The sequence below is a fragment of the Neofelis nebulosa genome, chromosome 10, assembly GCF_028018385.1.
Source record: "Neofelis nebulosa isolate mNeoNeb1 chromosome 10, mNeoNeb1.pri, whole genome shotgun sequence".
NCBI classification, from domain to species: Eukaryota; Metazoa; Chordata; class Mammalia; order Carnivora; family Felidae; genus Neofelis; species Neofelis nebulosa.
In genome coordinates, this window is record NC_080791.1 from 98687297 (window position 1) to 98712055 (window position 24759).

Consider the following 24759-nt stretch of genomic DNA (forward strand, 5'->3'; position numbering starts at 1 on the left):
GAGAGAGAGAGAGAGTCCCAAGCAGGCTCTGCCCTGTCAGCACACAGCCCAACTCAGGGCTTTATCCCACAAATTGCGAGATGATGAGCCAAAACCAAGAGTCAGATGCTTAACCGACTGAGCCACCTAGGCACCCACAAAGATCCTTCAAAACCCAACAACAACAAAACAACCTGATTTGAAAACTGGCAAAAAAAAAATCTGAACAGACACCTTACCAAAGAAGATACAAAGACTGGGGCGCCTGGGTGGCGCAGTCGGTTAAGCGTCCGACTTCAGCCAGGTCACGATCTCGCGGTCCGTGAGTTCGAGCCCCGCGTCAGGCTCTGGGCTGATGGCTCGGAGCCTGGAGCCTGTTTCCGATTCTGTGTCTCCCTCTCTCTCAGACCCTCCCCCGTTCATGCTCTGTCTCTCTCTGTCTCAAAAATAAATAAAAACGTTAAAAAAAAAAAAAATTTAAAAAGAAGATACAAAGAAATAAGCATAAGAAATGATGCTCAAACATCATTTCTCATTAGGGAACTGCAAAATAAAATAACAATGAGAAACTACTACACACTTACCACAATGGCTAAAATGTAAAATACTGACAACACCAAATGGTGAAAAGGCTACAAAACAACAGGAACTCTCATTCCCTGCTGGTGGGGATGCAAAATGGTACAGCTACTTTGGAAGACAGTTTGGCAGTTTCTTTGCAAAACTAAACATACTCTTAGCCATATGATCCAGCAATCATGCTCCTTGATATTTACTCAAATCAGTTGAAAGCAAATGTCACACAAAAACCTACACACAGATGTTTATAGCAGCTTTATTCATAACTGCCACAACTTGGAAGCAACCACAATGTCCTTTAACAGGAAAATGAATAAACGATGGTACAACCATACAATGGAATATTACTCAACTCTAAAAAGAAATAAACTATCAATCCATGAAAAGACACAGAGCAAATTTAATTAAAAGAAGCAAAAAGCTATATATGTTGTGATTCTAACTATGTTTTATTCTGGAAAAGCCAAAACTATGGACACAGCAAAAAGATCAGTGATTGCCAGCAGTTTAGGGGAGAGAGGGAGGTATAGTTGTAGCACCAAGGAGATTTTGGGGCCAGTGAAACTATTTTTGTATAATACTATGATGGTAGATACATGTCATCATACATTTGCCCAAACTCATAGAACTTAACATTAAAAGTGAAACTTAATGTAAACTATGGGCTTTGGATGATAATGATGTGTCAGCGTTGGTTCACGGTTATATATAACAAGCGTACTGCTCTGGTGAAGGATGATGATGGTGAGAGGGGTCTATGGGAGGCTATGGGGACTCTGTGTACTTTCCATTTGATTTTCCTTTTAAACCTAAGACTGCTCAAAAAAAAAAAAAAAAAAAAAAAGACTATTAATTGGAAAAAAAAAATTGAGCCCAAGACTCTCCCTCATACTCTAGGAGACAGTGCAAACAGCAATTGTCTATGAGGATACTGGCAGTCACGGCAGTTCACTTTCTAGCATATGACCACAGACTTCTTTCCCTGGAGCCTCAGAGCAAGAGTAAATAAGGATGATTATGACAAGAAACAAAATAAGGAGGAAAAGAACTTAAATCCAGTGATCCTGGCCAACCATCAGAGAACAGCAAAACCAAGCTGTCAAGTCTCATTCTCTGAGTCAGGTCTTCAATTTGTAGGCTGGAAGCATCGGGAATATGTCTAGGGATAAAATCTTTTGCTATTTTTTATTCTTTTAATGTTTGTTTATTTTTGAGAGAGAGAGAGAGAGACAGAGACAGAGACAGAGACAGAGACAGAGAGCATGAACAAGGGAGGGGCAGAGAGAGAGGGAGACAGAATCCAAAGGAGGCTTCAGGCTCCGAGGTGTCAGCACAGAGCCGACTTGGGGCTCGAACTCACAAACTGTGAGATCATGACCTGAGCTGAAGTTGGATGCTTAACGGACTGAGCCACCCAGGCGCCCCTAGGGATAAAATCATAATAGTCATGACAGTTATGTGGTAGGTGAGCTCTACCAAACCTGATAGCCTGCATGATGTCTCTCCCTGCCTCTGCTTCTCTCAGACTCCTCTGTTCTGTTGCTTGGAAAGGAGAATTAGAAACCTTTTTTCAAAAACAGCTTTTAGCCTCTCTCCAAGATCTGTTCTCAGAGTAGGAAAGTGAAGAGTATGATTCAACAGTACAGTGAAAATACGGAACAATGGGAATCATTAGCAAATGTATCAGAAAAGCTAATTCAAGAGGGTAAAAAAGGGCAAGTTACAAAGAAGGAAACAATTAAATTATATTTCAGTCCTATAAAATTGTTCCATTTGAGGCTGCCTAATTCAGAATGGCCATCTCTGACTGTGATGCTGCTGGAAAGATAGAACAAAAATGGGGCTGGGGGCCAAAGACTCATCAGCCTGGATACACAATTACTATCTTTCTGCTTGGTTGTGGTATAAAGCCAAAACCAGCTTCCTAACTGGTCAGTAGAACAGAGACCAGAAACTCCACAGCAGGTCCAACTGAACAATTTATCAACTTTTCAAAGTTCTTTTTAGAAAACCAGTCATGAAAGACCACATATTGTATGATCCCATTTACACGAAATGTCTAGAATAGGCAAAGCTATAGAGACAAAAAGTAGATTAGGGGCTGCCTAGGGCGGGAAGAGACAGGGGAAGGAAAGGGGGAAGGGAGAAGTAACTGCTAATGGGTATGCGAAGGTGATAAAAAATGTTCTGAAATATACAGATAGTGGCAATGGAAGCACAACTCTGTGAATATATTAGAAAGGACTGAGCTTTATACTTTAAATAGGTGACCTATACGATATGTGAGTTATATCTCAATAAGACCATTATTGAAAAAATACTACTCAATATTGGAGAGCCTGGGTGGCTCAGTCGGTTAAACATCCGACTTCGGCTCAGGTCATGATCTCGCAGTTCATGGGTTCAAGCCCCACATTGGGCCATGTGCTGACAGCTAGGAGCCTGAAGCCTGCTTTGGATTCTGTGTCTCCCTCTCTCTCTAACGCTCCCCCACTTATGCGCTCTCTTTCTCAAAAATAAGTAGTAAACATTAAAAAAAATTTTAAACGATAGAAAATACTACTCAATATAAATTTGGTCAATTCCTTTGTATCCCTTTGTATTTCTTTAATAATGTCAAGTATTGGTGAGTATCTTTTTATTGATTGGCTCACTGTATTTTTTTTTAGCGTGTATTGCACCTACCCACATCTTACATGCATTTTTATGTTTGGTTGTTTTAAGTTTTTTCTTGCAGACTGTCTAAGCTCTTTGTAAATGAATAAACTGGTTTCTGTCTATGAAAAATAATTCTTCTTAGAGAAATACAACACAGGATTATTTGGACATAAACAGCATTCTTCCTCTTTAAGTATATACGGAATGGCATCCTAGGAAGAACACTTACTCTTCTGTCCAGAAAGCTTCATTCAAATGCAGTCTTTAAATCTGCTTTAAGAAGGAAATATACCTAAGCACTCTGTCATACTCACTTTGTCACCTTATCACCATTTAAAAAATCTCATCTAAGACCACAGACAATTATTCTATAGCCTGGGGGCCTGGAAAGAGTCCCCGATGGCAGATAACAAGACTTCCTCCAAGGGTAGAAGTCTCTCCTAGTTCCCATTTACCATGCTCATTTACAGTTTTGACACTGAAGAAAAGGACCAAAAGATAGATAGTTTGTTTAAAAACAACAGCTTTATTGACATATAATCCACATACCATACAATTCACCTACTTAAAGCATACAACACAAGGGGTGTTTAGTATATTCATACCATTGGGCAACCATTATCAAAACCAATTTTATAAGGACCATCACTACTATCTAATTTCAGGACATTTTCATCATCCCCCCCACCCCCACCCCTAGCACCTTACCCATTAGCAGTCACTCCCCTCCACTCTGCCCCACTAGCCCTAGGCCTAGCCCTAGGCAACCACTAATCTATTTTCTGTCTCTACAGTTTTGACTTCATAGGCTGGACACTTCATCTAAATAGAATCACACAGGTAGGTGACTGTTTGTGTCTGGCTTCTTTCATTTAGCACCATGTTTATAAAGTTCATCCATGCTGTAGCATATATCAGTCATTTATTCCTTTTTTATGGCTGAAGAATGTTCCACCATATGTTTATATGCAAACTACAGGTTTGCATGAGAATAGAATAGTTTTTATTTATAGAAAACACACTGCATGAAATCCAGCAATCATAAAATTGTCTGAGGGAAACACAATGATTTCCTCTGGAGGGAAAAAGTAGGTTTTTAAGGAGGTTTTTAGGTTTTCAATTCTGAGTATATTACCTATAGCTGAAACCAAGTCTTCAATTTTCCTGAGGCTAAAATAAAAAATAGAAGTATTAGAGAACACTATTTTCTGTAAAAACCCCAAAATAAAACCAAACAGGTATTACGTAGATGTCTATAATTCTGACACAGAAAATGCTCTGAGTAAGGTATGTGGCCTATCAGATAAGGCTGTTTAATAACTACTCTAACTGGTCACTTAAACTGATGAAGATAAATCATTATACAATATGAATTTGAAATGTATTTAACATAAACTAAACATTAAACATAAAGGGTAAATATTTTATAGATAGAGATATCAATGACTATATGTGCTCTTGGTAGGAACTGGGCCCCTAAATCAACAAAATTTTATTGTCCAATAAACTCTTAAAGACTCTAAAAGCTCCTGCTAAGAACAAGGGTAGTAGCAGTCCACACACAAATCATGAACTTCAGGGGCAGATCCAAGAAAGAGAGGGCAATGCCTTATTGTTAAGGTCAAAGGCACTGGATGAGGCCAACAAAACAGTAAATGATAGTTTGAGAGCTCAACACAGAAATCAGCAAGGCCTGGCTGGAGTACAGAACATGTGTAGGGAAGGGAGAAGAAACAGCTATGAACTATTTCACATATCACAGCTTCATCAAAAACTGTTTCAAAACAACACTCAAACCAGAACTATGTGACTACAGCAGAGTAAGTTTACAACATGCCGACAGAGGAAGAGATACTAATCTTATACTCATTAGGGCCAGAGCAGTGGATAGAGCCTTCCTATCCAGTATCAGTAATACAAAGAATCTGGGATTAATGTTTTTAAAAACTGTGATGAAAAACACATGACATGAATTTACCGTCTTCACCATTTTTAAGTGGTTCAGTAGTGTTTAGTAGTTTAACCCAGTTCAGCAGTGTTAAATAATATTCACACAGTTGTGAAACGGATCTCCAGAACCTTTTCATCTTGCAAATGTGAAAGTCTATACCCATCAAATAACTCCCCTTTTACCTTGCCCCAACCCCCAGTAACCCAAATTCTACTTTGTTTCTATGAATTTGACTACTTTGGAGACCTCATGTGAGTGGAAGTAATGGCATTAGTTTTTAACATGCTCTTGAAAGAAGAGTTGCATAACTAGAGGCATGCACCCAAAGTTATTCTCAAAGTGTGAAATCAGGGTCACACTCAAATCTACAGGAAGCAGTTAGTTCTGATGGGAGAAGGTAACCTCTAGAGTGGGTATGGCCATTTCCCTTTAAAAAGCCATTCAGAGGGGTCAAATGGCATAGGGCTCATGCCACTACACCTAGTGACTTTCAGAAAAGCCCAAAGTGGTGAAGTATCCATAAGGATACTTTGCTAATTCAGGGATCATCAATGATTCAATCATGTTGCTGTGAATGTACCGGTGTGAATGTACCAGGGTCACCTGGAATTCAGCAGTGTATTGCACCCTAAAACAATAAGAGTAAACTGCTCTTCACCAGGTCCTCACTCCTTCCTCCCATTATATTAAAACCCAGGATTAATCTCGACTGTTAGCAGGGTAAATGGTACCTCCCAGCTCTCTGAAGTCAAGCTAAGATGCTCCTGTGTGGGTAGATGAAGAGGCTGAGGCCCATTTTCATCACCATCCCGTAGACCTGCCCTTCTTCAAATATATATCCTAATGAAGCAATTATCTAACACTTACACTAATGATGTAATTGGGACAAGTAATTATGAAAGCAGAACATCCATTTTCAAAGAAATGAATATCGTTACCTTTCTTCCACCCACAAACATTAAGACAAAAACAAATAAGCTCACAAGAACACATGCTACTGAAAGATTATCGGGAACAACATTCCAAAACCCACAGCGTTCAAGAGAGATGCAGAAAAATCCCCAACAACCCCCAAACAAAAGCAGAAGTTAAAAACCTAACATTCACTCCCACCAGGCAGGATTTCCTCAAAGTCTCTACCTCTGACGGAAGACAAGCAGGTGCATAACAGCATTCAGAATTGCTCTACCTCTGCTTCCACATCCCCCAAACCTGCCATTGACTCCAGGATCCCACAACCTCTGTTGCTGGGAGGACACTGGCTTTGGCAGGTCTCTGAGAGAAGCCAGGAAAGAAATCGGGGAGGCTGTCATCCTTTCACTGTTGCACGACGGAGCTGCTCAAGGGAGTGCCTCAGCACCAAGAGGACAGGCACAGAGGGGGGAGGGTAGAAGGACTGAGGGAGAAAGAGGTGAGAGAGAAAGATGAACAGAGCGTATGACTGACTCAAACACTGAATGGCTCTCACCAACCACTTGTCTTAAATTGCTGAGACTCCTGCAGCTTTTACTGTTTGGTGGAAGCACAAGTGAGTAGAACTGGACCCGAGGGTCCTAGGCTTGTCAGCAGGAGGGAAACGACCTTTATTGCTGCAAAGAGGATGCAGATTTCCAAAGCCTAAAATCTGCAATGAAGGGAAATGGAAATGTGCTGAACGTGGGTTTGACTGGCAGCTTTCCTCATCTGTCGATCACAGGGTAATAAACACTGGGAGATGGCAGAAATGAAGATAAATGCTTTCAGCAGTGCTGTTCCCCACCCTCCCCTCCTCTTCCGCCCCCACTCAGCACATGACAAGAGTTAAAGCAAGAAAATAAATCAGCTTCTTAACCAACTCTTTTGTTAAAACTTTCCTTACAGGCCACCTACACGTGAATGATTGCTCTATGAGCCTACATTCTCATTAGGGAGCCCAGTTTGTAAAGGGTGAAAAGCTCCTGTCAAATCACACCTGTACATTTCAGGGTACAGCATTACCCAGCTGAGTCAGTTGGGGCCAAGGTTTAAGAAGGAGGCCAGGGCTGCTCCCAGAGGGGAAGGCGCAAACCCCTGGTGAAGCTCTATAACCCAAAGCCTGGCTCCCTCAGTTTAAAAAAGACTTTGGAGAGCTAAGGGCAGTGTGTTGTCACTGTAAGCAACCACTGCCACATCATTCCTGTTGAGTCAGGGACAGAAAGGCTAAGGCTAACAAAGAAGCTCCTGGAGCTTGGAGGTCAAAGGAAAAGTCAGATCAGAAAGTGAACTACGGAGCAGAACACTCAGTCTTGAGTATCAGCTTCACATTCACTTTGGAATGACAGAAACCCTGAAAAGGTTGATTATCTGACAGGTTTCCCACAAGTAGGTCCAAGGGAAATATTGTGTATTTAGGGACTTGTGACATTGAAATAAAGCATCCAGCTGACTTGGTTTTTATAACAAGACTAGGGTTTTTTAAGTAAGATGAAAAGGTCAGCAATTCCTAATGCTTGTGGCAGCTGCTTATATGAAGATGGCTGGAGTTTTGTTTAAAAACAAAACAAAAAAAAACAACCAACCTACATCCTGATTCTGCTAAAAGCGGGCCTGGCAAAAATCTTAGTAACTAGATCCTTTAAGACATTCCAGGGACGCCTGGCTGGCTCAGTTGGAGGAGCATGCAACTCTTGATCTCGGGGTCATGAGTTCGAGCCCCACACTGGGTGTAAAGATTACTTAAATAAATGTTAAAAAAAGAAAGACATTTGAAAAGACACTCTGCTCTACTGGCCCAGCCAGGCTATTTCCTTCTATATCCTGAAATGGAAAAAGATTCCAGACCTTTGTTTTAAAGTGCAGGCACCAACTAGTGGAAAGTCTGGAGCAAAAATAAGTGGGAGAGGGAGTGGTGACTGGGTCTGCTGCAAACCACAAACTGCTCAGAAGCTTAAGTCCCCAGAGCCATGCATATGCTGTGGGATCCTAGGAGATCAACATTTGTCCCATAAAGATCGTGAATTTGAAACCGTTTCTAATTAAAATCCACTGTTCAGACATTAATACCAGACACAAAGTGGAAAAGCATTATTAATGAGCCCCGCATTGAGACACAGCTAAAAGGATGTACCTAGAAGCTAAATAACAATCCAGATTAGCCTTTCTAGTCTGTAAACCTCGATAAAATCTTATCTCTTCCTGAAACCTTTTCTGAATTAGACGGAAATCTCTGCCCACATGATATTAGCCATTTTCATAATGCAAAACATTGTGTTGTGATTATAAGTACATAAAGTTTGCTCTGATTTCAAGTGTTTATATCTCTGTGTACACTTAGCCATCAATTTTCAGTAGGTACTGTAGATTTCCTTCTTTTTTAAGATGGCAGAAGGGTGGGTCAGCTTTTTACTCACATTTTTAATATTGCACAATCATGGGACTTGGGACTTAAAAGTACTGCCATTCATATAGAAACCATGAAATATACAAGGGGGAGGAACACCGATGGGAACTGCAAGGAATGTCATTGCCAGACATATAAACTGTTCTTTCTGCAAGTGAGAAAACATGTCCTAGACAGTCTTTACTGCTTTTATCTACTATGGGGACAGGCTGAATTATAAAGAACCAACTCATATGTGAAGGGAATTTGCAGTCCATTATATACATCCAGGAATGGGACTAAGCAACTACAAAAAGAGCTTGCAAAAAAAAAAAAAGCTTCTTTTTAATTGTAAATAAACCTAAACATCCATCAAAAAGAGAACAATTAGACTGTGGTCAATCACACTGTGAAACACCGTACAGCCATTAAAAAGAATCTGCACATACTGACACAGAAAAATGTCCTTGGTCTATTATTCTGTACAATCTCATCTCTCTTAAAAATCAAAATGGAAAAAACTATACAGGTGAGTAAATAGACGTGTGTATTTGATTATGCATATAAAAAAATTTGGAAAGATACGTTCCAAACCAACCAGGAATAAGATGGTGAGGAGACATTTAAACTTTTTACAGTGCATATTTTCATAGTATCTGAATTATTTACAATGAGTCTGTATTACTTTATGAATTTTAAAAGGGCAGAAAGATGGAGAAAGGGGAACACTTTTGCACTGCTGGTGGGAATGCAAACTGGTGCAGCCACTCTGGAAGACAATATGGAGGTTCCTTAAAAAATTAAAAATAGAATTATCCTATGACCCAGCAATTGCACTAGGTATTCGTCCAAAGGATATAAAAATGCTGATTTGAAACGGCACATGCACCCCAATGTTTATAGCAGCACTATCAACAACAGCCAAAGTATGGAAAGAGTCCAGATGTCCGCTGATTGATGAATGGATAAAGAATGTGTGGGGTGTGCACACCACACACCCACACACCCAACCCCCCACCCCCCACCCACACACTGGAACATTACTCAGCAATCAAAAAGAATGAAATCCTGCCATTTGCAACAACATGGATGGAACTAGAGTGTATTATGCTAAGTGAAATAAGAGAAAAACAAATATCGTATGATTTCACTTGTGTGGAATTTAAGAAACAAAACAGATGAACAGAGGGGAAGGGAAACAAAAATAATATAAAAACAGAGAAAGAGAGAGAGAGACACACACACACGGTAAGAGACTCTTAAATACAGAGAACAAACTGAGGGTTGCTGGTGGGTTGCTGTGGGGGGGGGATGGGCTAAATGGATGATGGGCATTGAGGGGATGAGCTTGTTGAATAAGCACTTGGTGGGATGAGCACTGGGTGTTTATACGGAAGTGATGCATCACTAAATTCTATTCCTGAAATCATTATTATACTATATGTTAACTAACTTGGATTTAAATTTAAAAATAATAAATAAATAAATGGGCAGGAAGAGTGATGAGTCACCTTTATAATGATCTATTAAAAGGTTATACATTTTACTATTTAATATCCCTTATATTTAATATATGCATTTATTTGCTCCATGAAGCTAATGAGTTGAAGACTTGAGAAAAACTCTTGGTCCTGGGTATGCAATAAAATACACAAACTTCAAGTTTTCCATTTTCACTGAGTGCCAGTCAGAATGGTGCCCTGAGACACTCTTCAACATCTAAGAAGTTATGCCTTGGTTAGCCAAATAATCTGTGCTATGGACTAACAAGGAGCCAGTACAATTCCATCTCTGGGTAAATATCTTTGAGAAAATGCCATACATATACACAAGGAGATACGTCAAAAAATTTGAGACGTGCTGTGACAGTAAAAATCTAGAAAATTTAATGTTCATCAGTAAGGAAATAGATAATAAAATGTGTGTAAGTGAATATTAGTATACTATGTAACAATTAAAATGGACAAATCAATCAAAACGTGTCAATGCGGACAATAAAACCAGAATACTGAATTTTAAAAGTTGTAAAATACAGATACATGTGATATGATGCCATTTGTAGAAATACAACTTTTAAAACACAAAACAATTATTTCCTATTATTAAGTTCTAAAAGATGGACTGCAATTACATAAACCAAATTCAAGATAAGATCTGCCTCTATGTAGAGCAGGAAATAGACTTAAGGAAGTCAAAAAAAGGTAACTTCAACTTTATCCTCAATGATTTTATTTTTAAAAATTGAGGCAAACAGGGCTAACTGGTAACTCTTGAATTTCAGTTGTGGGAGGACAAAGGCTGGTTACATACATATGTGCCTGTATATATGCATTATGCTTTTTTGCATTGTTAAAATGTCTTACTACTGAAGGGAGGGAGAAAGAGGGTAGGAAAGGAGGAAGTAAACAAACAAGCAAGCACCTGGGGACACAAAAGAAAGACCTTTACATGCTTTCCCACAATCTTAATCCTTGCCCAACAAGGTATGGGAGAGGCAGTAATTGGCTAAAATGAAATCATTTGGGACGTGAAGTTCTATAAAATTCCAAAGGTGGGCAGCAGAGATGGCCACATTTCGTTTACTTGGAATTCCTGACATAAGAGATTTTGCCCACAGAAACATGTCCTGAGTCTTGATGAATCATGTTTACACCACGTAAAGCCCGAGCTACTGCACTGGTGAAACAATCCAGCAGGCAGCTATGAATGGCAGATAGTCACACAAACTTTGTAAAAGCAGAGACTCTAAGGCCACGGGCTTCCGGGGTGCATAACAGAAACTGTCTGTCTGCATCAATGAAACATACAAACAGATGCCCAGCCCCAAGCTTTTCTCTTAGATGCCATCCTGATGCCTTCTAACATCTTACCTCGAAGCCAAGAAAGGCCTACTTTTAAATTTTTTTTTTCAACGTTTTTTATTTATTTTTGGGACAGAGAGAGACAGAGCATGAACGGGGGAGGGTCAGAGAGAGAGGGAGACACAGAATCGGAAACAGGCTCCAGGCTCCGAGCCATCGGCCCAGAGCCTGACGCGGGGCTCGAACTCACGGACCGCGAGATCGTGACCTGGCTGAAGTCGGACGCTTAACCGACTGCGCCACCCAGGCGCCCCATTAATGCCAGGTTAGATACATTTCAGAAAGAGGCCTGTGGCAAAATTCTTTTAAAATGAGGTACTTCACAAGGGAAAGCAGAAGGAGGTTAAGACAGGAAATTTTAGTCTTGTCTTTTCTGCCAAAACTGCTTATACGCATTTCTCAGAAAATACTGGGCCAGCCCTAACACTTCAGGAATGCCTGCAAGCCAGTGAGCATGGTGGAGCACACACCTTTTCAAGACTGTGCTGCTGGTCATCATAAAGGATGCGTAAGAAGCTGCCAACTTCTGTATAAGCCCCTTGGGGTAGGAGTTAACATCACGAAATAATTTTGCAGTTAACTTTAAGCCATGGGCCCTTGTCCCTTACAAAATCATCTATCTTCCCCCTCTACTCTTCTTGCTCCAATCCATCTTTCAATGCCAGACTGATTATTTTTAAACACAGAATTTTGACTGTGTTGCTCATCTACTCAAAAAGTTTTAATGGCTCCTCATGGCCTAAAATGAGCAAGATTCCTTGGTCTGTAACTCAAAGCCCTCAATGATCTGTCTGTAACCTTTCTGTGCCTATCTCCCATTGCTTGTTATTCATATCATTTTGGAAAAATGTTTTTTCCAAATGTTTATTTTTATTTTATTTTTGAGAGAGAGAGAGAGAGAGAGAGGCAGAGAGAGGGGGAGACACAGAATCCAAAGCAGGGTCCAAGCTCTGAGCTGTCAGCACAGAGCCGAAAGCGGGGCTCAAGCTCACCGACCACAAGATCATGACCTAAGCCACAGTCAGACACTTAACCAACTGAGCCACCCAGGAGCCCCAGAAATAGGTTTTGAATATATCCCCACTTTTATACTTTTGTTCACATTGTTCCTACTATGTAGATTCCTTCCTCTCTCCACTAATAAATGTTTACTAAAATTCCCTGATCCCATAGCCCTGCTCAAGGACTCTCTTAATCCCTTTTTCCGGGAAGTCTTTTCTGAGTTCACTAACCTGGTATTATCAACTCTATGGAAGCCCCATAGCATTTTATCTCTTTTATTCTGACATATTCCTTCTGCTCATCTCCCAGGACTCTCTGCCATTATTCATTCCATTTGAGGATAGGTATAAAATCGGTCCACCAGAGATCCAACTCGAAATCTTTTCTGTTCCCACTCAAAACTTTCCCTGAACCTGAATCCCCATAGTACATTGTAAATGGATTCTTTTGGAAGGAAGGACATATACAATTTCCTCACTTTTATTTATTTTTTAAATTTTTAAAAAAATGTTTATTTTTGAGAGAGAGGGACAGAGTGTGAGCTGGGGAGGGGGAGAGAGAGAGGGAGACACAGAATACGAAGCAGGCTCCAGGCTCTGAGCTGTCAGCACAGCTCCAAGCTGTAGATTTGAACCCACAAACCGCGAGATCATGACCTGAGCTAAAATCAGACACTTAACTGACTGAGTCACCCAGAAGCCCTCAATTTTCTCACTTTTAGATGAAGGTCTTTTTTTTTTTAATTTATTTTTAATTATTTTTTTAAAGAAAAATTAACATTCAGTGTTGTATTAGTTTCTAGTGTACAATACAATGATTCAGTCCTATACATTATTCAGCGCTCATAATGGTAAGTGTACACTTTTTTTTAAAAATAACTTATTGTCAAGTTACCTAACATACAGTATATACAGTATAGTCTTGGCTTCTGGAGTAGATTCCCACGATTCATCACTTACATACAACACCCAGTGCTCATCTCAACAAGTGCCCTCCTCAATGGCCGTCTCCCATTTTCCCTGCCCCACCTCCACCCCCATCAACTCTGGACTGCTCTGCCACAGAAGGTATATAGTAACTCCGTATTAAATACAGACACAAATGGTTACTTGAACATGTGTGACTCTCACTACTAATTGTTAGCCCCTTAATGAGTAAGGGCTATCTTAAATCCCTCTGAGAGATTTAAGTACCACTCAGTCCTTGTGTCCTACAAAGCACCTTGCACAAAGCACAAAGTTGCAACTCAATTTGATGACTTGGAGCCAAAGCACCTTTGGCTTTGAGAAATATCCACTCAACCAGCAGAAGGACACTTCCAGAATTCCTAAAACCCCTTTTGTTTGATTGCTAAAACTTGAGAAAAGCACCCAACCTCCGGAAACGTATACAATACAGTCCTCAGGGCACTAAGAAACTGATGGTTACATCCAGAGGAAACACTCCAAGAATTTACTTCTTTCATAATTGCAGCCAAAACAAAGCAAGGGTAGGCAGATTTTTTACTTCAAGTTGGTATAATGTTAAAAAGTTTCTGCCTCTGGCCTCTGAAAGATCCAAGCTGGGAGCAGGCGGTCCCCCTTTGTCTGACTCTGCAAGGCTCTTGCCTTAAGGCCAACAGGATTAGCATAGCCATTTCATGCTCTGAAAAGTCAGAAAAGGCAAGATGGGGAGCTTTTCACTCGAGGAAATGCCTAGTAGTCAGAGATGGTTCTGTTTTTGTTCAAAAGATAAGCGGGGATGCTGAGGTTAAAAAGCAAAATTTCCAACAATGCTTAATGAAAGGTTTGGAGACAATGTACAGAATTAGGCAATGAGATAAATTCCAAGAAGAGAGGAGCAGGTGCCAGAGCAAAAATGCAGCAGAGAATCAGCACTAGATGTTTTCATGCATTCAAAAATTTCCATGTATTTAAAATGTCATCAGGACGCCCTGTGAGCACAGACTTGATGCAGCAATTAGGAGTGCAGGCTTATCCCTCTTGGCACAAAATATCCACAAATAAACTCCTGGTATGAAAGTCAAAAGAAAGCAGAAAGAAAAGCTTTACCATAAAAAATTGAGCAGTTGCTACATTCTGTTGGTTTAATAGATAATTAACTACAAACCTTCTTGTGACAAGGAAACGTAAACCCAAATACTGTATTCGAAGGCAAGGAGCCCCCAGAGCCCAAGGTGGGGTTTAAACCTGGGGTCTGCAGATGGGCTTCAGGAGGTCAAAAAGGCACTAACTAACGTAGCAAATAAAATCGTGTGTGTGCAATGTTCTATTAACTGTGTATTCTGTTTTCTACATTTAACTGCGCTCTGACATCTTGGTTGCCTTGCATACTGAGGCCCTCCCTGGGCCAAATCATTCCTGGAGATAACAAACAACTTGCCTGCAAGCATGCAAATCAACTAAGGGAGCCCATACCAATAACCACTTTCTTTATCCAACTATCACACAGCAAACCAGTATTTCCTCTGTCCTAAATCACCCCAGCGCCAGGTACGGACAACCAGGGATCACCTCACAGCCCAGAGCCTAACAAAATTATTCAGGCTACCTAATGCTAAACTTACTCTGCACACCTATCCTGCCTCACTAATCCCTTCTGAAAACCCCAAGAGGTGCTCTGGCTCAGGCCTTCCCCTCACCTCCTCTGCCTCCTGACTGACCGTAATATTTCCCCATGTGGCCCTACAGAGTATGGTGTGTCCCTTTACTCTGGGAATTTTAAGTAACAAACCACCTTTTTTAAATGGCATTGTCTCATCTGCTGGCCTTATCATTCCTAAATAAAACCAAAATCCTGGGTACACTTTAATACAGCTACGTATATACCTTGTATTCTGAGAGGAGGGTCCAAGTTCTTAACACACATTCTCAGAGTTCACTGTCCTCTAAAAGATTACGAACTAGTGACTTAGATGCTTCAGATCACACTGGGGCTCTAGTTAGAGGTAGAGGACACATCACCGATGAAGCCTTTCTAGGGCACATGTAAAGCCAGGTGGTTATTCTTAGAGTGGCAAGAAAAACAGTGGAAATTGCAGAGGTCTTTGTGTTTATTTTCTGTTTTTCTTGGCTCTTTGCAGTGCAGGGGATCATAAGGCAAGGGAGTATAAAGGGAGAAGGTTCATAAATCCCTGATGTGGTGATGGTAATGCTAAATTAGCATTTCTCTCAAATAATAGAAAACTTTTGAAATGCTTAAGCATCCACAGGGTTTGGGAGATTAGAGACTGTCTATGTTACGTTCTATAAAATGACTAGCACACTGCACCCATCAACGACAATATCACCAGCAAAGAGATAAAGTCTTGGCCTTCAACCTCACTAAGGCTGACAAAGATGGATTTTTTAGACCGAAGTACAGAGTCTTGAGACGTGCCCAGAATAAAGAATAGTGATCTCAAAACAGAAAGCTTTTTGATGGCTAAGTGAGTACTGAATATTAAACAGATATCTATCAAACCTAGCACTGTGGACAATGTATATAAAATGGTAATAAGACGTCCTTTCTTGCTTGGTTGGAGCCTATAATCCAGTTGGGGAGATAAGACTTACGTCAAAAACCTCACAAACAAGAAAAGACAATGGAAGTGTCTAATGAGTGGTTCTGACAACTAAAGCCACAGCCATTTAGGAGGGGTTACTGAGCTTGGGGAGGGGAGACCTGGAAAACTTAGTGTGGAAATTAGCTTAAAGGAAGAAGCAATAGGATTTGGAAATTAGGAGAGGAAGGAGAAGGGTTCAGGGTAGAAAGAGGCTACTGCTCAAGCAGTTCAGAATTCAAGGGCTATGATCAGTTCAGTGGAAGCAAAGGCTCATACGAAGAATATAAAAGGCTGAAAAAAAGACAAGGAACTTGTCATCTGTGCAGCAGGAAACAGAAATCCTTTGAAATTTTTGAGGAAGGGAATTACAAAGTGGGTAGATTTTAAATTTTAATTTTTATCAAAGCACTACATACACATAATTTTAACAGTTAAAGAGTATTACAAGACTAATAAGTCAAATAGCAGCCTTTTGCCCCATCTTCTCCCCTGATTTCTGCTCTCTAGAAGCAATTACTTTTCAGATCTTTTAGCTGTTTTTCTTCTGATAATTAACTGTCATATTTCTACTGTCACTAAATTTTCAATTTCGGCTATTATCTTCTGGCTCCCGATGATAGGAGATGATTTCTCCCACCCTCTTTCCTCCCCCATCCTTCCAAAATAGCTATAACACATTTTTAGGTTAAATAATGTTAATTATTTACAGTATTACAACTATATAAATATCCACAGCATACAGAGCAGTCTAGTAAACTTGTATTTCCTCTCACATACAGTTTTGTTTCTTCCGCTGGAGAAATGCTCCTGTTGTCACTCTCTGCTCATTTCCCTCCTTTTCTCATTCTCTTTATACAATGTGCACATATTTTTGTCTAATTCCTTTGCTGTCATTTTAGAGGGGTTTTGGGAGAGACAGGATGGAGATAAACACAGGTGTTCACTCCTTCATGTTCACCAAAAGTCTCTGGTCACATTTTATGAAGAGTACTCTGGCAAGTATTTCAGAGGTGGGATGACAATAAACAGAGCGCCACCAGTTAATGGAAACTGCAATGGTATGACAGTAGCCAGAATCGGGCCTAGAACAGCGACACAAGAAAGGCAAGAACAATGAGAGATTCTGTCAGAGATGAACCACCTGAACACGGCAGGAAACAGAATATGGTAGAGCTGGAGAGAAGTAAGTATCCATAAAAGGATACTAGCACCTGGGGTCGAGAAGAATGTTGGCGGCCTTAGCAAAACAAGGAGGGGAGAACACTATAAAAAAGAAAGTTTGGTTTTTGACACATTAAATAGAAGATGACTGCGGGCCATCACAAGTGAAAAGAATTCCTTAAAATGTCTGTTATTTTCATTAAAGTGACAATTCAGAAAACTGCAGACAAAAGCAAATAGGAAAGCTGGAGTGGAGCTGGTGGTCGGGAGGAAAGGGAAGCTGGGAGAGGAAAGCTTTCAAAGGCAAGTGAACACTGTTTAAGAGAGGACAGTTTTTTGTTCTTTTTAAACATTTATTCATTTCTGACAGACAGAGAAAGACAGGGTGTGAGTGGGGGAGGGGCATGGAGAGAGAGGGACACACAGAATCCGAAGCAGGCTCCAGGCTCTGAGCTGTCAGCACAGAGCCCGACGTGGGGCTCGAACTCACAAACTGTGCGATCATGACCTGGGCTGAAGTCGGACGCGTAACCGACTGAGTCACCCAGGCACGCCAAGAGGATAGTGTTTTAAAAAGTTAAACACAAAATTACCAAATGAACCAGCAATTCCACTCCTAGGTATATACCCAAGAGAACTGAAAACATGTCCACACAAAAACTTGTACATCAACATTCACAGCAACATTATTCATAACAAGTCAAAGAGTGGAAACTGCTCAAATGTCCATCAACTGATAGATGGGTAAATAAAACGTGGTATATCCATACAATGGAATATTATTCAGCCACAAAAAGAAATGAAGTACTAACATATGCTACAACATGGATTAACACTGAAAACATTATGTTAAGCGAAAGAAGCCACATACAAAAGGCCACATACTGTGTGATTCCATCTATGTGAAATGTCCGGCAGAGGCAAAAACAAAAGAGACAGAAGTAGCTGCCAGGAACTGGGTAAGAAGAGAGGAATAAGAAGCCACTGCTAACGGGTATGGGGTTTCTTTGTGGTGTGATAAAAATATTCTGGAATTAAACAGTGGGGATGGTTGCACAACTCTGTGAATATACTAAAAACCACTGAAGTGTACATTTGGAAAGGGTTAATTTTACATGTGAATTGTATCTAAGTTAATAAAAAAAGAGAGAAATTGGGGCGCCTGGGTGGCTCAGTCGGTTAAGCGTCCAACTTCAGCCCAGGTCATGATCTCACAGTTTGTGAGTTCGAGCCCCGCGTCAGGCTCTGTGCCGACAGCTCGGAGCCTGGAGCCTGCTTCTGATTCTATGTCTCCCTCTCTCTCTCTGCCCCTCCCCAGCTCATGCTCGCACTCTGTCTCTGTCAAAATAAATAAACTTAAAAAAAAATTTTTTTTTTTTTTTTTTTAAAAAGAGAGAAATTAAAGAGAATGATGGGGACTAGGAAAGTCGCTAACTGAGGAGCTAAATCACTGTGAAGGAATAAAAAAGGTAAGAGATCATCCACATTCTTATAGATCAGTGGAGAGCACGTCAACAGAACCAGAGTAAAGAGGAAATCTTAAAAAAAAAACCGCTTAGAACACTCAGCCTAACTATATATTCTTCAAATATCTGTCCCAAGAATTTGAATCAGCTGTAAAATCACTTTAGTAAGGAATAAAGAAAAGGTTTTGTGAGCTTTTAATTAACTTAATAGTATGCACTGAGTGATACCAATATATAGGAACTTAACCAAACTGCAAAGTTTTACAACCTACACTGCATCAATTAATTAGGGAACCCAAACCTTGAACATTCAGTTGACTTAGAAAAACATGAATGTTACACTCTCAGGGCACAGAATAGTGCGAAATACATAGGAAGTCCTCAGACACGTGTTGAACGAAGGAATGTTGGCTGAAAAACAGTGCTGCCTTCTGTGGGTATGTGAACTGTAAGAACAGTGGTGAGAAGAATGTGCAGTAAGCAGTGTGTGCTAGCAGTTATAAAAAACACGAAGGCCCATATATCACTCTGAAGGAAAAGGAAGATGTAATCGAATGTTCAATTCAATTGGTTTAGGCTTTGTACGTCTATACACACAGCTGTAACATACTGCAATTTTAAGTACCCCAGGTAAAAGTTTTTATTGTATGTTAAACTCTCTAGCTCCCAACCCTTCCTTCCCACAATGAAACCACCATTTTCATGACAGCATTTTTTTTTTATTACTATGAATGTTTTAGGAATGTAACCCTTGAGTTATATACAGCGAAACAGGCTGTGGCAGAAGCAATGAGACTCAAAATATGAAAAAGACAAGGTTCCTGACTTGAGGGAACTAATCATCTAGCAGGAGAGAGAAGATATGTATGCAAATATGAGAATACAGGGAAAATATTGAAAATGCACTGTACACCCTAAGCACAATGCGAAGGTAAGTTATCTTGATAGTAAAATAAATCTAGGAGTGAGACACAGCAACACAGATTTCATTTTTTAAAGTTATAGCCATCTAACATCCATACTTTGTATTCTGATGTAACTGATCACTGTGATTTATGCTTGTTCTTCCAAAATATATAGCAAAATACCTTTACAATAATCAGTTATACAAGTACAACCTATAGTATCTTCTGAGGAAAACTTCATTAATTGCTACCATTTTCTAGATGCTTATCATGTGCCAAATGTCATAGTAAATTCTCACTCAATAAAAGATTCTCATTAAATTTTCATAATTACCTTAAAGGAAGTGTGGTTATTCACTAGACAAATATTTATTGAGTGCCTACTTCATGTCAGACCATCAACAAAACAGACAAAAATTCCTGCCTTCATGGAAATTACATTCTGGGAGGAGGAGAAACAGAACAGAAATGAGTTGACCACATGGCATGCTGAATTATGTCAGGTACCACAGAGAACTAGAAAACAGGGAAGAGAAATGGAAAATGCAAGGTGTGGCGGATTGGCAATTTAGGGTAGTTGCTGAAAGGCCTTATTGAAATCCCTCTTTTACAATGAGGAAACTGAAGCTCAGATAAGTTAAACAACTCTCCCAAGGTCACCCAGTTAGTAAGAGGTGAGAGGAAATTTAAATTCAGCTGCCCTTATTATTAAGCTGACCTCTCCCCAAGCTAGTAATAAATTCAGTTATAAAAGTTTACTTTAGCAGATATTTCCTTAAGATTATATTGGTATTTTTAATCTCCCAAAGGGGTTAAGGAATAACTTTCTATTTCAGTATTTGAGGTTCCATTTCACAACCACAGTAACTTTTATAAAGCAGTCGTGAGTGGCCTCAGATCTTCGGCTGACAATAGATTCTTGGAAAAGAGAACAAAATAATAATGAACCAGGGATAGGACATTTCATGGACTACATTCAGCCTATGAGAAGATGATGCACAAACCCTGGACAGGTCCCACCTCCCTCCTTATTGTGGCTGTGACTACCCACCTCTATATTGTTCAAGACATATTTATTTTATGTCCCAAGGGTGCCTAGCACAGATGCCCTTTAGTGACTCCTTTTATTAAGCTGGGATGGATCCTTTTCAGCCACCTGAGCCCACCTCTTAGCATTGAGGTGTTCCTGTCACTGGAACATCTAAAGTTGGCAGTCCCAATGTGTCTCAAGTAGTTCACGTACTGCAAATAACCTGGGTGCTAAGGCATGTATCTACTTTTATCCATTTTGACTTCAGATAACATCTTTTCCAAAGAAAGTCAGAGTGCTTTGCCATTTCTTCCTACTCAATCCCTGGAAGGAACATGACAGTGAGCACCACATCCTCTCCTGTCAAGTGGACAAAGAGACTAAATGACTCACTAAAATTATATAGTGAATTATTAAAGGAGCCAGAATGACAACAGCCAGGCTGTCAACTTTCTAGTTCAGCTTCTAACACACAACATCAGTAGTTCCCAAGTCTTTCTGTGTCCGCAACATACATTTGGGTACTATATTTTGAGGCAGTATATTTGACGGGATTAAAAGACAACACAACACTGAAGTCAGCAATAATAAAAATGCAGTCACTATTACAATAAGACAATGCCTCAGGGTGCCCATCTAGTGGACTCTGGTTCTGTGTCAGTGAAGAGACTATTCTCCCAAGCCCTGACCGTTTGTTCACCTACTCACCAGGCTAACTTCTCCCATGCTCTGGAAAACACAAGCTCTTCCTTTGGCACCAGCCTCTTACCCCCTCCCACCAACTTGTATCCTACTCTAGAACACATGTGTGATTTCCTCATCCCCTAAATCAACTTTTTTTTTTTTTTTTTTTTTGGGACAGAGAGAGACAGAGCATGAACGGGGGAGGGGCAGAGAGAGAGGGAGACACAGAATCGGAAACAGGATCCAGGCTCCGAGCCGTCAGCCCAGAGCCTGACGCGGGGCTCGAACTCATGGACTGAGAGATCGCGACCTGGCTGAAGTCGGACGCTTAACCGACTGCGCCACCCAGGCGCCCCAACAAATTTTTTTTAAAGCAAAAGTGCGTTGTACACGCTGATCTAAACTCAGCAGCATGCCAGTATGCTAGGCTATGCAACAGCCTGCCTTCAGGAAAGCAAAGCTGTCAACTAAGAAGTCAACTCAAATTTAGTGGTTAATTAAAACTTCAATGCAACATCACAGGGAAACAATCAATTGACAAGCAGTGCCAAAGGCACTCATTAAGGACTGTATCAACCTGTATCACATCAGAATGACAGCCCCTGTGAGCCACGAAGAGACAACTGATTTCATCTATGGAAGCCAAAGCTGGAAGGTCACTATACCTCTCCAAAAGAGCTTGTTGAGGAAAAGGAGACTACCGAAGTCTGGTTTGAGTGGTAGGAACTTCAGGTGTGGTTAAGAGACACAAGGAAAATTAGAGAACTGATAGCTTGCATTTCTGTAACACATTTCTCTTATAGAATAAATGTTCTATTGACATCTTTTGGGTAAAGCTTTGTAACAGAACAAAGTTAATTATTTTCCTGTTACTTGTGGGGGAAATACAGTGATGTAACAATCAGGGGTAGGAATCATATAAAATCTAGTACTTCTGGATACAGAGTTAATAACAGTGATTCAAAGTACGGAAAGGTAAAAAAAAATAATTGAACCTGGAAGGCTTTTTTTTTTCATTGAAAAATATTTATTGAATGACGCTCAGTAGAGTTGGGGATGTGACAATAAGACAGACAAGGTTTTAGTCCATTCTTCTGGAAAGAAGCACACAAATGATAAAGAGTAAATAGTTACTGGATAACTACAAATTGTGGTAATGACTTTGAAGAAAACAAACAAGATAATAACATTTATAGAGGGATTGAAGGGGGATGGTTAGGAAAGGCTTCTCTGAAGAGGTGAGTGTGAAGCCTGAGAATCAGTAGTGTAGAGAACTAAAGGGAAGAGTGTTCCAGGCAGAGGGAACAGCAAGTGCAAAATTACATGCATCATTAAGTGGACCAGGTTAATTTTCTTGGAAGTTTTGATAGTAATTATAAAGTATACATTTTTAATTTAATTTTTAATTTTTTTAAACTTACATCCAAATTAGTTAGCACATAGTACAACAATGATTTCAAGAGTAGATTCCTTAGTGCCCCTTACCCATTTAGCCCATCCCCCTTCTCACAACCCCTCCAGCAACCCTCAGTTTGTTCTCCAGATTTATGAGTCTCTTCTGTTTTGTCCCCCTCCCTGTTTTTATATTATTTTTATTTCCCTTCCCTTATGTTCATCTGTTCTGTCTCTTAAAGTCCTCATATGAGTGAAGTCATATGATTTTTGTCTTTCTCTGACTAATTTCACTTAGCACAATACCCTCCAGTTCCATCCACATGGTTGCAAATGGCAAGATTTCATTCTTTTTGATTGCCAAGTAATACTCCATTGTGTGTGTGTGTGTGTATACACGTATACATATGTATACATATATGTATACATACATACATACACACACACCCCACATCTTCTTTATCCATTCATCCATCAATGGACATTTGGGCTCTTTCCATACTTTGGCTATTTTTGATAGTGCTGCTATAAACATGGGGGTGCATGTGTCCCTTTGAAACAGCACCCCTGTATCCCATGGATAAATGCCTAGTAGTGCAATTGCTGGGTCATAGAGTAGTTCTATTTTTAGTTTTTTTGAGGAACCTCCATACTGTGTTCCAGAGTGACTGCACCAGCTTGCATTCCCAGAACCTGGAAGGATTCTTAAATATTTCCCAGCACTTAGCATAGGACTTAGCACACAGAAGTTTAAACGATATTCCACTGAATTTAGTACCTACAAACTTGAAAACAAGACTATATGATCCATTTGAACAGCAACAGATGGAGTAGTAAAATCAGTCAGTTTTGGTATTTTTTCCTGATGATTAATTTCATAATGAAGATAGTAAATACTAGAACTGAGGTAAAATAGTTTCCAACGAATAAGAGAATAAACGAGTAATTGTTCTGTGGTATATGATAAATATGAACAGAAAAGATCCATTCATATACTTCTCAATACAAAAAGAAAGTCTAATTTCTATCTCAAATTCTACCCTTTGACCTATTGGAGCTATACTGTCTGTTGGACAGAGGGAGGAGGAACCTACAAAGCATTAGTACGCATTTTAGATTCTTCCCTATGGCTAGCAGACAAGACTAAGGCTCAAGGAGAGAAACACAATACTGGTTCACTGAGGATACCTTATCCCCATCTACCTTTATCTAAGGAGATCCTGGACATGGTCTTTAGAGCCAGAAAGATGAAGGAGGGGGAAGGAAAAGTCAAGAAATTCAGAAGAGCAGAAGAGCTTGGGTGGCTCAGTCAGTTAAGCATCTGACTCTTGATCTGACAGTGAAAAGCCTGCTTGGGCTTCTCTCTCTGTATCTCAAAATAAATAAACAAACAGTTAAAAAAATTATTTAAAAAAAAGTCAAAAGAGCAGACATACAGTAAGTATATAGTTGAGAAATGGAAATTTAAAAACTCAGCTTGAGATGGTCCATAGATCTGTAACAGGAGGAGGGATCACACTATGTTCTCATAGGCTCAATCTGAGAACCTGGAGAAGAGTGGAGAAAATGAGTGGGGATGGACTGAATACATCTTTACTTTTTTTTTTTTTTTTTAAGGTTTATTTATTTTAGAAAGAGACAGACAGACAGAGTGTGAGCCAGGGAGAGGCAGACAGAGGGAGACACAGAACCTGAAGCAGGTTCCAGGCTCTGAGCTGTCAGCACAGAGCTCAACACAGGGCTCGAACTCACAAACTGTGAGATCATGACCCGAGCCAAAGTTGGACGCTCAACCAACTGAGCCACCCAGGTACCCCTTTACTTTTTTTTTTTTTAATGTTTATTTATTTTTGAGAGAGAGAGAAAGAGAAAGAGAGTGCAAGTGGGGGAGGGCAGAGAAAGGGAGACACAGAATCTGAAGCAGGCTCCAGGCTCTGAGCTGTCAGTGTAGAGCCTGACATGGGGATTGAACTCACAAACCATGAGATAATGACCTGAGCTGAAGTCAGCTGCCTAACCGACTGAGCCACCCTGAATACATCTTTAAATGGAAAAACACCTCTTATCAACAGCAGTAAAATAAATAAATAAAGTATATTAGATCCTCCTGAGAGTGGAATAGTAACCCAATTAACTTTAAACCCTAGTCAACCTAAGTGGCAGGCAGCCTCCAGGGCCCAATGCTAGGTATAATCTGGGATTCAAAAGAT

At 40.1% G+C, this 24759-nt stretch overlaps 1 protein-coding gene across 10 annotated transcripts in view; it reads right to left on the reverse strand.

Annotated features, from left to right (window-relative positions):
• AMBRA1 (autophagy and beclin 1 regulator 1) overlaps positions 1–24759 on the reverse strand; it is a 181631-nt gene that overhangs the window by 52029 nt on the left and 104843 nt on the right. The window lies entirely within an intron of this gene.